This window comes from Pinus tabuliformis, chromosome 2_1 (genome assembly GCF_031772625.1).
Source record: "Pinus tabuliformis cultivar Carrire ecotype Pingquan chromosome 2_1, CPIR1, whole genome shotgun sequence".
NCBI lineage: Eukaryota > Viridiplantae > Streptophyta > Pinopsida > Pinales > Pinaceae > Pinus > Pinus tabuliformis.
The window spans coordinates 395,825,396-395,840,221 of record NC_142299.1 but is presented as its reverse complement, the minus strand read 5'-3'; positions in this window follow the sequence as shown (position 1 = coordinate 395,840,221).

The window sequence follows — 14,826 nt, the reverse complement described above, 5'->3', positions numbered from 1 at the left end:
TGCTCTCTCAACAACCTCAACATTGCTGCTAAATACTCAGCATGCTCTTCCTCATTTTTAGAATATACCATTATATCATCCATGAACACAATAAAAAACTTATCCAAACAAGGATGCAACACACTATTCATTAAGCACATCAATGTAGATGGAGCATTGGAAAAAATGAATGTAACTACAACAAACTCATAATGCCCATACCTAGTCCATTACACTTTAACTTGCTGGATTTCCTGGTTTTAGAGCATGACCACGTTTTTCTACAATATATATTAAGGCTCCAGCTAGAATTATCCATCTAGTTCAACCGTCAATCACATGATTAACATCTTTAACATACTTCTTAAGTAATGACACATGGAAAATAGCATGTACTTTCATTATCAGAGGTAGTGCAAGTCAATAGGCTACTGGCCCAATCCTCTCAACAATATTGAAGGGTCCACACAACCGTGGTGAAAACTTGGCACATAATCCAATCTGCAAGGAGCTCTTATTTGGTTTGATGCACAAGTATACATGTTCCCCAACTTGGAACTCCTTGAACAACATGTTCTGATATCCATAACTCTTCTACCTATCTTGTGCCGCCTTTAGATTCTTCTTTATAACCTGCATCTACTGTTCCATGTCCACCAACATGTCCAGTCCAATCAACACCCTATTAAATAAATCGCTCGAACTGATGGGAGTATTGCACCTCCTCCCATTCAATTCCTTGAAAGGACTCATCCTCAATGACACTTGAAAACTATTATTGTATGCGAACTCATCCAATGGAAGGTACTCCTCCCACTTCCATTGCTAACGCATCACATATATCCTCAATATGTCCTCCAATATCCTGTTGACCCTCTCTATCTATCCATCAGGGTGTGGATGATAAGATGTACTAAAAGCCAACTTTGTGCCCAAACCTCCAAACAACTCCTTCCAAAACTTGGAATTGAAATTTACATCCCTACCTGACAAATTCTTCTTTGGAAAACCATGTAATCTGACCACATCTCTGATGAATACCTATGGTACATCACTATATAAGAATGTAAACTTCACTGAGATGAAGTGTGCAACCTTTGTCAACCTGTCCACAGAAACCATGATGGAATCATGTTTTCTCATTATCCTTGGTAACCCTGTAATGAAGTCCATGGAAATGACCTCCCATTTCCATTCTGGAATCGCAATTGGTTGTAGCAGTCCACATAGATGTTTACACTCTACCTTCACACCTTTACAATCAAAACACCTAGCCACAAACTCTGCTACATCCCTCTTCAGGTTCAACCAATAATAAAATATCTTCACTGTTGTTAGTGTCTTCTGATAACCTTGATGACCCAAATATGGTTTCACATTAAACTCTCTCAAGATCACCTTCTTGAGCTCACTATTGTCTGGCACATATATCATGTCTCTAAATCTGATGAATCCATCTGTTGTTAGACAATAATCCACATCCTGTGCACTTGCACCTATACCTGTACCTGTACCACTACATGTACCTATACCTATACTACTAGTATTACCTACACCTGTACTATCACCTATACCTGTAGCAGTATTTTGCTATAGCCTATGCATAATCTCCATATATCTGACATCCTACTGACCCGCCTGCAAGATCCTATTCTATAAGTTTGTCCCATAAGAGCTCATAGTTTCTAAGTGATTTACTAGTATCCTCCTGCTAAGAGCATCTGCCACCATGTTCTCCTTTTCTTTGATTCACCTGATCTCGAAATCAAACTCACTAATCGTAGCCAACCATCTAGCCTGCCTGGAATTCAGATTTGGCTGGTCAAACAAATACCTCAACCCAATATGATCACTCATCAGTACAAACCTCCTGCCAAGAAGATAGTTCCTCCACATCTTCAATGCATGTATGAGCATTGCTAACTCAAGATCATGCATCGGGTAGTTCTGTTCGTTCTCATTCAGTTTTCGCAACTCATAGCACACCACCTATTTGTCCTGCATAAGGACCCCACCAAGTCCTATCTTGAAATCATCTTTGCATACTACAAACTCCTTTTCCGGATCTTCAATCTTTAGCACTGGGGTGTGTGTCAATAACTTCTTAAGTTGCTCAAAACTAGCCTCACACTCCTCTATCCATTCAAACTTCTTACCTATCATCTGTAATGATGTGATAAGATAAGAAATCTATGAGAAGTTCCTAATGAACCTCCTATAATAGCCTACCAACCCCATGAAGGATCTCACCTCATCCACATTCTTAGGAGCTACCCACTCCATGATGGCCCTGATCTTTTCTAGATCTACTACAATGCCCTCCTTGGAGACAACATGTCCCAAGTAGTGTACCTCAATCTAAAAGAAACTAAACTTAATGAGCTTGGAATACAACTAATGCTCTTACAAAAACCTCAACACTGTTACTAAATTCTCAGCGTGCTCTTCCTCATTTTTAGAATATACCAATATGTCATCAATGAACACAATAACAAACTTATCCAAATAGGGATGCAACACATTATTCATCAAGCACATGAATGTAGATGGAGCATTAGTCAAACCGAATGGAACTACAACAAACTCATAATTCCCATACCTGGTCTGGAAAGTTTTCTTGTAAATGTCCTCTTTGATGTGTACCTGGTGGTATATTGACCTCAAGTCAATCTTAGTGAACATTGTTGCTCCCTTCAGCTGATCAAATAAATCATCAATCATCAGTAATAGATACCTGTTCTTGACGGTCACTTTTATCAACTACTTGTAATAAATCCACAATATGAGAGTACCATCTTTCTTCTTCACGAACAATATCGGTGCACCCCATGGTGATACACTTGGCCTAATGTATCCCTTGTCCAACATTTCCTTCAACTACAACTTTAACTCCACCAACTCAGGTGTGCTCATCCTGTAATGTTCTTTTGATGATGGAGCTTCCCTTGGCACTAACTCAATAGAAATGTCTACCTCCCTTTGAGGTGGAAAATCTAAGATGTCCTCAGCAAATACATCCTTGAACTGTTGTAGAACTGGGTACCTGCTCAACACATCTTCGTCCTCAACTTCCTTACCCTTGTCACTAGAATTGTGCACTATAAATAAAATACACCCTTTCCTACGATTATGCTTTAAATTCATAGCTGTCATCGTCCTAACTAATGTGGCTTTCTTCTTTCCCTGTAAGACTCTTGGTTCCCCATTATCATCAACACACTCAATGGATTTGTCATAATTGTCTACCTTGGTTCTATGAAGATACAACCAATCAATGCCCAACAACATACTTGATGATCCCAAAGATAATACATTCAGATGTGTTGTGGTAGACATACCATTTAAATCAAATGCATAATATCTTACCCAATGATGAATTCAATTTTTTGTACTTGTAGCCAACTACACTAACCAAGATTTTGCATGCAATTCCTTACTCAAACCACACTTATCCACCAAGTCAGGACTAACATAACTATAATTATATTCTGGGTCAATAAAAATAGAAATAACTTGATCACAAATATTACCTTCCATCTCAATAATAAATGTTTGTTGCTTAGCGTGTCTGTTTTCCATGACTTCATAGATACGAGGAATGCTCTGCCCCACATCCCCAACAGTATGCGCCTCTTGTGCACTATATATCTTAGGTATACCACCTTGATTATGTGGACAATCTCTCCTAAGATGTTCCTCACCACATGTCCAACACTCCAACCATCTAGTACCATTACCTCTATGTTGCTGCTATGATCCATGTCCCTGTCTAGCTGCATTAAAATTCTTTTGAGGTGCCACATTTTATTTCTCCTCTGCATTTTGAGGACTTACTCTCTTAGGTTACCATTTACATTTACCTTTGTCTTTTCCATTCTATCCTTCCTTAGATTCATTCTTATGCTTTGATTGTTCATATAAATGCTTCAATTTCCCAATAACTTCCTCAAGTGACCAAGGCTCATCATACTCAATCTGATATCTAAATGTTAATGGAAAACCACTAACATGTTGGAATTATGATACAACTATTGTCCTTGATGGAAACTCACTCCCAGGTCAATTCAGTTTTGATAAAAGGCAACTCAAGTACAACAGGATATTTAGAGGTTACAGGGAAGTGGTACAGAAGAACAAGAAGATGGAACTAAGGTCTACTAATCAGAATAAATAAGGTGAAGGAAAAGGTTGATGTACAACAGTTTAAGAAGTATATGCATGTCCACTTAGTTAAAATGGCGTATACACACTGGTACACATAACAAAAAGAGCATATACGTATACACGCACTATCACAAGAGGAAAACCACGTACAGGTTGGAAAATCAAGGTTTTGGTCCAAGGTATTTGGTCTGAGGTATTTGGTCCGAGATATTTGGTCCGAGGTATTTGGTCCAAGGTATTGGTCCTAAGTGGTTTTGGTCCAAGGTATTAAGAAAGGCCTAAAACTATATAAGGAGGAGAAGAACATTAGGCCATGGTGTGCAAGTGAAAAAGGGTTTCTAACAAATACTTCTATCTAAAGTATATTTTATGTTGCAAGGGCTATCTTGGTGACCTGATCTGAAATATTTTGTGCACCCTGAATTCAATGTTGGATCAAGATCATGAGATCCGAAATGACTTATCATTAAATGATCTAATATTGGTTGGGCCAGATCTAATTGTGTACACCTGTTTTATTCTTTGAATGTCATGATCTGGGTTTGTCTGAAGTCCAGAATAGCAAAAAAGTTATGAGTTAAATATTTACAGATTTGTATGTTGGTTCGCATTGGTGAAGTTGCGTATACACGCTGGTTCGGCTCTTCCTAGTAGCATATGCAAAAGAAAAATTATGTTGTTCAGAGATGACTAATCTATTTGATTAGTATTGTTGTTTTACTATTGTCTGTCAATGAAGTCTTCTTATATCTTAATGTAAAACTGAATGCATAAGGAGTTTGATATCTGATTGATTGATTGTATAAGTGAGAAGGGTGATCTCTGCTACTGCCTATGTAAGGCTCTGTAAATTGGCAGTAGATTGTTGGTTAGTACAGACTTAATTCAAAAGTTTTATGTTTCAGTAGTTTTGAAGGTATACACAAGTTTGATTAAAGGAAGAAGCATATACACACAAGTTGGGTTCAGTAAAGTAGCATATACATTCTGATGCATGATTTTTAAGGTTGCAGTTGGTTTTGAATGATCACGCAGGTTTCTGGGTTCAACACAGTGATATGGTGACAGTGATCTGATTGTTCAGATTAACTGATTATTGGTTGATGTAGTCTGAGTTTAATTGTTTCTTATGGGTCCAATATGAAAATTTGATGAAACAAAGCCATCATGTGTATTGTTGTGTACCAGGAGCATCCAGTCTTAAAATTTATGAAATGTGGTCCCTAGAGGCAGAGAGAAGGTCGTAGTCTTTTGTAGGTCGACGCCTACGTACTAGTAAACTAGTAAACACATTGGCTAGTACAAGAGCTAGGGGGTTGTAGCTCCCTTCCAGTAGAAGCTGGAAAACGAGAGAAGGTTGTAGCCTTCTGCAAGTGGGTTCTTGCGTACTGGTATGAGTCTACACCAGTATAAGATTGTAAACATATTTTCTTATTATTAAAAGAAGATAGAGATGACAGCAACAGGTGGTTTTCACCCACAATGGGTTTCCACCTTAAATATTGATGTTCATTTGTGTTGCTTATGTGCGATCGTTTATTCTATTTTTATTGCACTATTTAATAAGTTACTGATGCACTAGTTATAGATCATCACATGATAAATTAACTAAATCACAAGTTCTCTGGGTATACATTCGTTTCACTATCATAGTAGCGTGTACATGCTAGTTCACTTCACAGAAGTAGCGTATACAAATATGTTTGGGAAATGAAAAATTATTGATCTGATAATACTGATTCACCCCCCTCGTAGTATTATTTCCAACAATTGGTATCAGAGCAATTCCTTTAGAAGAATCTTGATCACTTGAAGGAAGATCTTGCAAGAAGAATAATCACGAAGGCATGGGATCCATAAGACCACCAATCTTCAATGGGAGCAACTTAGTATATTGGAAAATAAGAATCAAAGCTTATCTACAATTGCTTGGAGCCGATGTTTGGGAAATTGTGGAAGGAGGATATCAATTTCCAGCAACAATTCCTACAGACTCCACAGGTAAGAAGTTATACAAAACCAATGCCAAAGTTGTCAATAAGTTATTAGGAAGTCTGTCAGAATTAGAATTTGTCAAAGTCATGCAGCTCAAGACAGCCAAAGAGATATGGGACAAAATCATTCAGAGCTATGAAGGAGACTCTCAGGTAAAACGTGCTAAGCTTCAAACTCTCAAAATTCAGTATGAAACTCTTAAGATGCATAGTGATGAGAGTGTTGCTAGTTACTTCTTACGTATATATGATATTGTTAATTGTATGAAGAATATGGGTGAAGAGATAAAGGAAGTTACTTTAGTTGAGAAAATTTTGAGATCTTTGTCTTCTAAATTTGAGTCAAAAGTGTCTGCCATAGAAGAAAAACAGGATCTTCAGACTATCACTGTGACTCAACTTCATGGAATCCTAACTGCCTTTGAAATGAGAAAAGGAGGTCCATCAAATATGAGAGAAGCCACATTTAAAGCATTAGCAAAGGGAAAAGAAAAGGAAGAGCACAATGAATCAGGACACATTTCAGAAGAAGAAGATGAGGTAAATTTTGTCAAGAAGCTTCAACGGGGTTCTAGAAGATTCAGAGGTAAGCTACCTTTCAAATGATTTTCTTGTGGTAGAGTCGGTCACTATGCTGCCAAATGTCCTCATAAAGATAAATATGAAAAAGGGAAGGAATATGCAAAAGGAAATAGAAAACAGGTTGTGAATAGAAGGAGTTACTATACACATGAAGATAGTGATGGTTTATCTAATAGTGATGAAGATGAAATTGAACAAGATTATAGACTACTCATGGCTTATGACAATGATGATTTTTTGGATGCATTAGAAGAGGAAGACTTTCTTGAAGAAATCACTAAAATCAAAATCTGTGTAGAAGAAAATAATATGATCATAGATACTTTGACACACCAACTTGCTGAAAGAGAAAAACACAATGAAAATCTAGAATGTGAAATTGTGGGTCTAAGAAAATATCTTGAGAAGACAAAATCTCTTAATCTTAGATTTTCTAAAGGATCAGAAACTTTAAATGAATTCATCAATATTCAGCATTCTCCTATGAAAAAGATAGGTCTTGGATATGCTGAAGATTCATCTCAATCACAAAAGTCGTCAGCCCCCACCAAAAGCTATCTTGATGTAGAAAATACCAATGAACAGTATGTCAATCGTCAACAAAAGTCTAAAATTACTCATCAGGTAAATCATACTCAATTTACTCCAAGTATGAATATCAGTAGAAGTTGCAATCAACAGGTAAACAATACCAAAAGATACTATGATCGTAGAAATTTCTTTAATGGACAATGTTTTTCATGTCATAACTTTGGGCATAAGGCTGCTCAATGTGGTTCTTACAAAACCATCATGACTAGAGAAGCACGAAATCAAAGGAGTGTGACAGGAATCAAGAAAAGTTCCTATAATAAATTTTCTCCCCTTGAAAATGAAATAGAATGTTCGATTTGTAACAACTTTGGTCATGAAGAATCTGAATGCGGGAGAAAATTTCAGCCAACACTTCAAAAGGAGCAAACACCATTAAATCCCAATATATGGAGAAGAAAGGAATCTCAATCAAAAGGATGTGGCATAGCTCTGTATTATAGAAGGACAATAAAATTAGTGGTACATTAGCAGCAGATGCTCCAAACACATGATAGGTGATAAAGAGAAACTGCATTCATATAATGCTTTAGAAAAAGAAAAGAATGTCTCATTTGGAAATGACACACCTGCTGTCATTAAAGGTAAAGGATTTGTTTTCTTGAAAGGAAAAGTTAAAGCTGGAAATGTCATGTATGTAGATGGTTTAAAGCATAATCTGTTGAGTGTGAGTCAAATGTGTGATCAAGGAAATGAAGTGGTATTTCGATCAAACGAATGTGTGGTTCGTGAGCTTGATATAGGAAATACCATGATCAAGGGGACAAGAACTCCAAACAACTTATATATACTTAAAGGAGGACAACAACAATGCTATCTAAGAAAAACAGATGAAAACTGGCTATGGCATAGAAGATTGGGACATCTAAGCTTTTCTCAAATAAGAAAAGCATGTAGGCTCAAGGCAGTTTGTGATCTTCTAGATATTAGCATCCCAAAAAATACCATATGAAAACCATGTCAAATCGGTAAGAAAACTAGAGTTCACTTCATTGAAAAAGAAGGGTCAGCAAGTAAACCTCTTGAACTCATCCATACTGATTTATGTGGACCAACAAGGAAAAAGTCACCTCATGGAGAAGAATACTTTATTTTATTTATTGATGATTTTTCCATGATGTTTTGGATAGGTCCACTAAAGCACAAAGATGAAGCATTTGAAAAGGTTAAAGCCTTCAAAGCTTTAGTTAAAAATGAATCAGATCGAAAAATAAAATATCTCATATCTGATCAATTAGGAGAATTCACATCAGATGAATTCTTTGACTTTTGTGAACAACATGGAATAAAAAGGAAATTCTTCATCGCAAGAACTCCTTAGCAAAATGGTGTGGTAGAAAGGATGAACAGAACAGTTCAACAAATGGCTTGAGTTATGCTAGTTGAATCTAGAACTCCTGCAACCTTCTGGGGTAAAGCTGCATTCGTTGTCGTAACTATTCTCAACAAAGCGAATGTTCAGGTAAATAGCAATCAAACTCCATATGAACTTTGGTATGGTAAGCCTCCTACTGTAAAACACTTTTGAGTTTTTGGAAGAAAATGTTTTATGAAAAGGACTGATGAAAAACTTGGTAAGTTCAAACCTAGAGCAGACAAAGGAATTCTTCGTAGTTGTTCATCTAGAAGTAAAGGATACAATTGTTATAATAAAATACTTTGGAAAATTGTTGAAAGCATATGTTGTACTTGATGAAGCATGCAGAAATCCAGAACAAATGAAATCAACAGAGGAATATGATAGTGATGAAGTTGGGGAATGCTTTCCCACATCAAATCAAAATGATATAGAAGAAGAAACCAATGAAGCACCAGAAGAAGATACAACAAACAGGGAAAAGACACCATCCAAGTATGTTTAGAAGAATCATCCAGAATCTCAAATTCTAGGAGAAAAGGGGGCTGGTGTACAAATAAGAACTCTTACAGGGACCTCAAGCTATCTAGCATTACTATCCTCCACCGAACCTCAGAATGTAAATGAATCCTGCAAAGATGAATGTTGGGTCAAGGCCATGGATGAAGAACTTGACCAAATTGAAAATAATGATACTTGGAAGTTAGTTCCTAGACCTCATGATAAAAATGCTATAGGAACAAAATGGATATTTAAGAACAAGCTGAATGAAAATGAAGCTATTAGAAACAATGCCAAACTTGTTTGTAAAGGGTATGCTCAACAATAAGGTATAAATTTTGAAGAAAATTTTGTACCTACTACCAGACTTGAAGCCATAAGGATGTTTCTTTCTCTTTCTAGTTTTTGAAAATTCAAAGTATATCAAATGGATGTAAAATTAGCCTTCCTTAATGGAGACTTAGAAGAAGAAGTTTATATTGAATAGCCAGGATGATTCATTCTTGGAATTGATGCAAAACTCGTATGCAAACTTAAAAAGGCTCTCTATGGTCTGAAATAGGCTCCAAAGGCTTAGTATTACCACCTTGAAAAATATCTACAACAACAAGGTTTCACAAAAGGTTCTGCAGATAGCAATTTATAAACAAAGGTTGAAAATGATAAACTACTAATTATTGTTGTTTATGTTGATGAATCCATGAGTCAGAATTTTTCTTCAGTAATGCAGCAAGAATTTGAAATGTCCTTACTTGGTGAACTTACTTATTTTCTTGGTCTACAAGTATAGAAAACCAAAGATGCTATCTTTCTTTCGCAAACCAAATATCTCTAGCAAATCTTGAAGAAGTACGTAATGGAATATTATAAACCAATATGTACTCCAATGGTAACAGGATGCAATCTCAGTTCTAACGATGAATCACCGGTAGTAAACCAACCAACTTACAGATCTATGATTGGAAGTTTGCTTTATCTAATAGGTACCAGACTTGATATCATGCATGCAGTAGGAATTTTTGGAAGGTTCCAAGAAAATCCAAAGGAATCACATCTCCAGGCAGTCAAAAGAATTTTCAAATATCCCCAAGGAACTCAGGACTTTGGACTATGGTATCCTAAAGATACAAACCTTACTCTTCATGCATATACAAATGCAAATTGGGTAGGAAATGTTGATGATCGAAAGAGAACTAGTGGAGGTGCATTCTATATGGGTTCTCGGTTAGTGTCATGGTTCAGCAAGAAACAAAGTTTGATTGTCTTATCTACAGCTAAATCAGAATATGTGGTTGTTGCATCTTTCTGCACACAACTACTTTGGATGATGTAAACATTGAAAGACATTCAAATCACATGTACTCCACCAATCTCCATTCTATGTGATAATACAAGTGCCATCAGTATTTCAAAAAATCCAGTCATGCACTCCAAGACTAAGCACATACCCATTCAGTACCATTTTCTATGAGAACAAGTGCTTGAACAAAAGGTTAAATTGGAGTATGTTCCCTCCAAAGAACAGGTTGTTGATATATTCACTAAACCACCTCCCAGGGAAACATTTGAATATCACAGACAAAAGTTGGGAGTAGTTGCTGCATCATCCTGCTCTTAAATCAAGTTTTCAGAGTAAGGTTATTATATGTGGGTTTCATGAAGTATAGTCACGTATACACGTGTGTTTCTGTGGCTGAATGATCATATATTTTTTTCTGACAGAAAAATAGTGGGTCAGACTCTGATATGGGTGCTCTGTCTGATATTGATGATTACAGTCTGACAATATGCTTTGTTCATTGATTTTTATCTAACTGACAAAGATTCCTTGATGAATGACTTGTTGACAATTCACAGGTAGCACAAGTTCAGGGGGGGCATTAGCCTTCACACACATTCTGCATTGTTGGCATTTTGGTTGTTGAATTCAACTATTATTTGTTGTTTAAGTCATAGGGTGTGATATGACTTCTTTTTTCATTTTCTATATTTGAATGAGTCCTATTAGACAAATGATGTAATTTGTATCCCCACTTTGCATGGGATGGATGATGTAATATTTGTTGTATTTATATCATGTATAAACAATTGATATATCCCCACTTGGTTGGGTGGATGAGTCAAATGTGGTGAATCCCCACTTGGTTGGGTGATTGATGTATGTGTTAGCGCTTGAGATTTCACCCTAGGCTGAGGAAGGTAAACCTTCAAGGCAACATCAAACCATTTCACCTCGTAGCTAGCCCTACGGGGTATGAGAAGGCTCTCTCTGGTCTATCTCGGCAAATTTTCAATGGGGTGAGATGACCAATAAGTTAACACTGATATTAGGCTAGTAAACTAATTAGGAAGGTTGATTTAAAGTTTTTGGGGTTTTTGGTGGCAATTGGAGGGAGTGCAATTCAGGGTGTGGGGATTGAGCTCAGTTTTTGCAGGTGGGTCTTTGGGGCAAGGTAGGAGTTTGTGCTGATGCCTTAAGCTGAGATGGATGATCAAGGAAGAAAGAGAGGGAGCTAAAGAGGGCAAACAATGACTTTGAATCCTCTTTAGACAGTGGAAAACATAAATATTAAACAAAATTGAAAGCTGAGCATGGCATGCATGAATTCAAACTTTATCACTTCTTTTGTTTAATTAGCAACAATAGAATAAGAGATGGAACACATAAACACACTTACAATGACAAGTAGGAAACACACCATCAACACAATAATCCACAAGAATCCACAATGATGTCTGCAAAACCCTGGCCTTCCTTTTCCTCAAATTGCAGAGATACAAGTAAAATATACAATAGAGCTTCTCCCTCAAGAGTCCAACCATGAAAATGAGCAAGAGAAGGCATCATATAGCTGATCTAACTCCTTTCGTCACCTCTAGGGGTCGAGCTCAGCTTCCTAGGAGCAGTTTGAACTAATTCTAAACTAAGAACTAGATAATAGGCAGTCAAAACAACTTGCCTCTAAAACTTAGGAAACTAATCCATGCATTAAATTTTCACTATTTACATCAAAGAAAGTTCTAGAAGTGTCAAAGGAGAGTAAATGCATCCATGTGCCATGAAAATTACACCAAAGTTTCTTATTTACATGCCCAAAAGTCATCCAAGAGTAAAAACAGTGTTTTGCAGGCCGAAATGGTCAAATCTGGCAATTTTCCCTGAGTGGTCGCGCCCCTGATCCTGAGTGGTCACGCCCCTTTGCAGCTCTGGTTGAAGGCCTTTCCGGTGTCCAAAGCAGGTGCAAGATAGCTCGTTGGAAAGGTCTGGGAGTCTACTTTCCAACCCAAGTGGAATTTCTGAATTTGAAGTTGATTTGACCCCTCAAAAATCATTTCTCCTAAGGCAGCTTTCTGCAACTCAAAAAAGGGGCAGAAAGTCAAAATTTGCATGTATTTTGAGCTTTTGGAGGCCCAAATCTCCATAAAATTTGAAACCCATCCATATCCAAGTGTATTTTGTCATGAAAAATCCAAATATGTAGAGTTTTCCTCAATCTGAGCTGTCCCCATGAGTGGTCGCGCGGGGGGTGAGACCACTCAAATGACCAAAACCTGTAAAATGCCAAAAAATACCAAAAATGCCTCAAAATCCTCAAAATTTCTTGTGTTTGCTGCTGGGAGGATACTAATGAGTATCATGGTGAGTGAGTGATGCCTCAGCCAAGATACGGAGTGGGTTGGCCTTCTTCTTCCTCGAAAGAGCCTCGTTCAACCGCCGTTGAAGGATCTTCATCCTTGCTTTGCAAACATGCATTCTTGCCCAATAATGATCCTTCATGTGTCTGAGCAACCTTTTGTCTCGGTTGGCTCTCTCCAAAAGCTTCTGCAAGTGTACATTTGAACTGATGAGCCTTGATTCCCGGTCCCTAGGCCACAAGTCACCCGGCCTCCTACGGTTCAAGTCTCGGTTGCTACGAATTCTCCATAGTTCATCCAACTCTTTTTCCTCTTCTAATTGTTTGGTGCGCTGTTCTAGATAAGTGATGGTCCATTGAGCCATTTGGAGCTTTTGCTGCAACACGAGGTTCTCCTCCTCTCTCTGCCTGATAATCTCATAAAAATCTGAAGAAGGAGAGCGAGCATCACGACCAATGAAATCATCATGTGTATCACCAGCTCTCTCATCCTCAATCATGGGCTGCTTGCCCTCCCGTACTGCCTCTGCTGATGAAGAATGCGAGGCCCCTTCCACCTGGTGTGGAGATAACACTCGCTGATCTGAAGAAGATGACGAGACCCCTTCCACCTGCTGTGGAGAAAATACTCGTTGAGCTGCTGCAAATAAGGTCCTAGGACCTCTCTGATAGGTGACCCGAGGTGAAGAAGCCACATGTCTCGGAACAATAATCTCGGGCTGGTGTGATGGACCTCCCTCCTCATAAATGGTCTCTGGCTCTGGCTGTGGCTGTGTAAAGAAATCCCGAGAAATGAAGTCTGCCCATGCAATGCCCTGCTGAGTCAACTGATGGGCAACAATAAGCTGGATAAGACCGTGATGGCACAAACTCCGATACTGCTGAGCTGGAGACCGCCTCTGGAACACTGACACCATCCTCTGAATATCATGGAAAAAGAAAACCGGGATGTTCATCATCCTCACCCGGGTGAAGTGCATCAGCAAGCGAATGTGATAAGAGAAGACCCGAGAAAATCTCCCCTCGCATGTGAAGTAGTGCATGATAAGCCGCATAATAGAAGCATACTCCGCCCGGAGGAACCTGAAAGGAAAGATCCCTGACAAATGACTCATGAATGCTGGCCTGACATATGGCTCAAAATATACATAGTCCAGCATCTTGCGCTTTGACCACACCTCACCCACATTGGGTATCCCGGTAGCCTCTGAAATCATCTCAGGAGAGAACACAAAATTCACCCCTGCAAGAGTGACCTGCCCGTCATGAAGGTGCAAAACAAATAATCGGGCCAACTCCCTGTGGTGCTGAATCTGGGCCAGTCTCTCACAAAACTCCAGACATGACATGTACCGGAAAAAAGTCACTGCCAAAGGGCAAGCCTGTAACTCTGCTAGAGAAGTGGGCTCTTCTCTCTTATGATGACCACCTTTGCCACCCTTCCGAGGCCTCTGTACCTCAGACTCCGAAGAAGAAGACCGGTCATCACCTTGCTCATTAGTTTCAGTGGTTGACATGATGTTATTGAGCAAGGTGGAGAAAAAGAACACAACTGATTGCTGCCCTGCCTGCAAAATGCTGAGAAGTATGCTGTTTTCAAGGGGAAAAAATCATGAAGGAAATGTTAGGGGTGGGGACTTTTAATAAGGAAAGGGAAATATATAAACACAGGGAATTTAAAGGACTGATTCACAAAATAACAAACATGTTCCTCATCTCTTATCATTTGGAAATCATTTGCAAATAAATACTTTATTAGGGAAAATATGTGTAATGATCACCAAGGGAAAGGACAATATATTTTTTTTAACATGGGGTAAAGGACAACATGATCATAGGGGTATGGGGTAGCATCAATCATTAGCATCAACAGGCTGCTCCTTTAATTTGTCTTTCAATGTACTTTATAAGCATACTCTGTTTTTTCAAGTTTATGTGCTTTTGATGCTAAGGGGAAACAAAGCATTAGTTTGTATTTGTCATGAGGGAAAAAGGGGCTTTAGTTACATGTTGACAAAAGGGA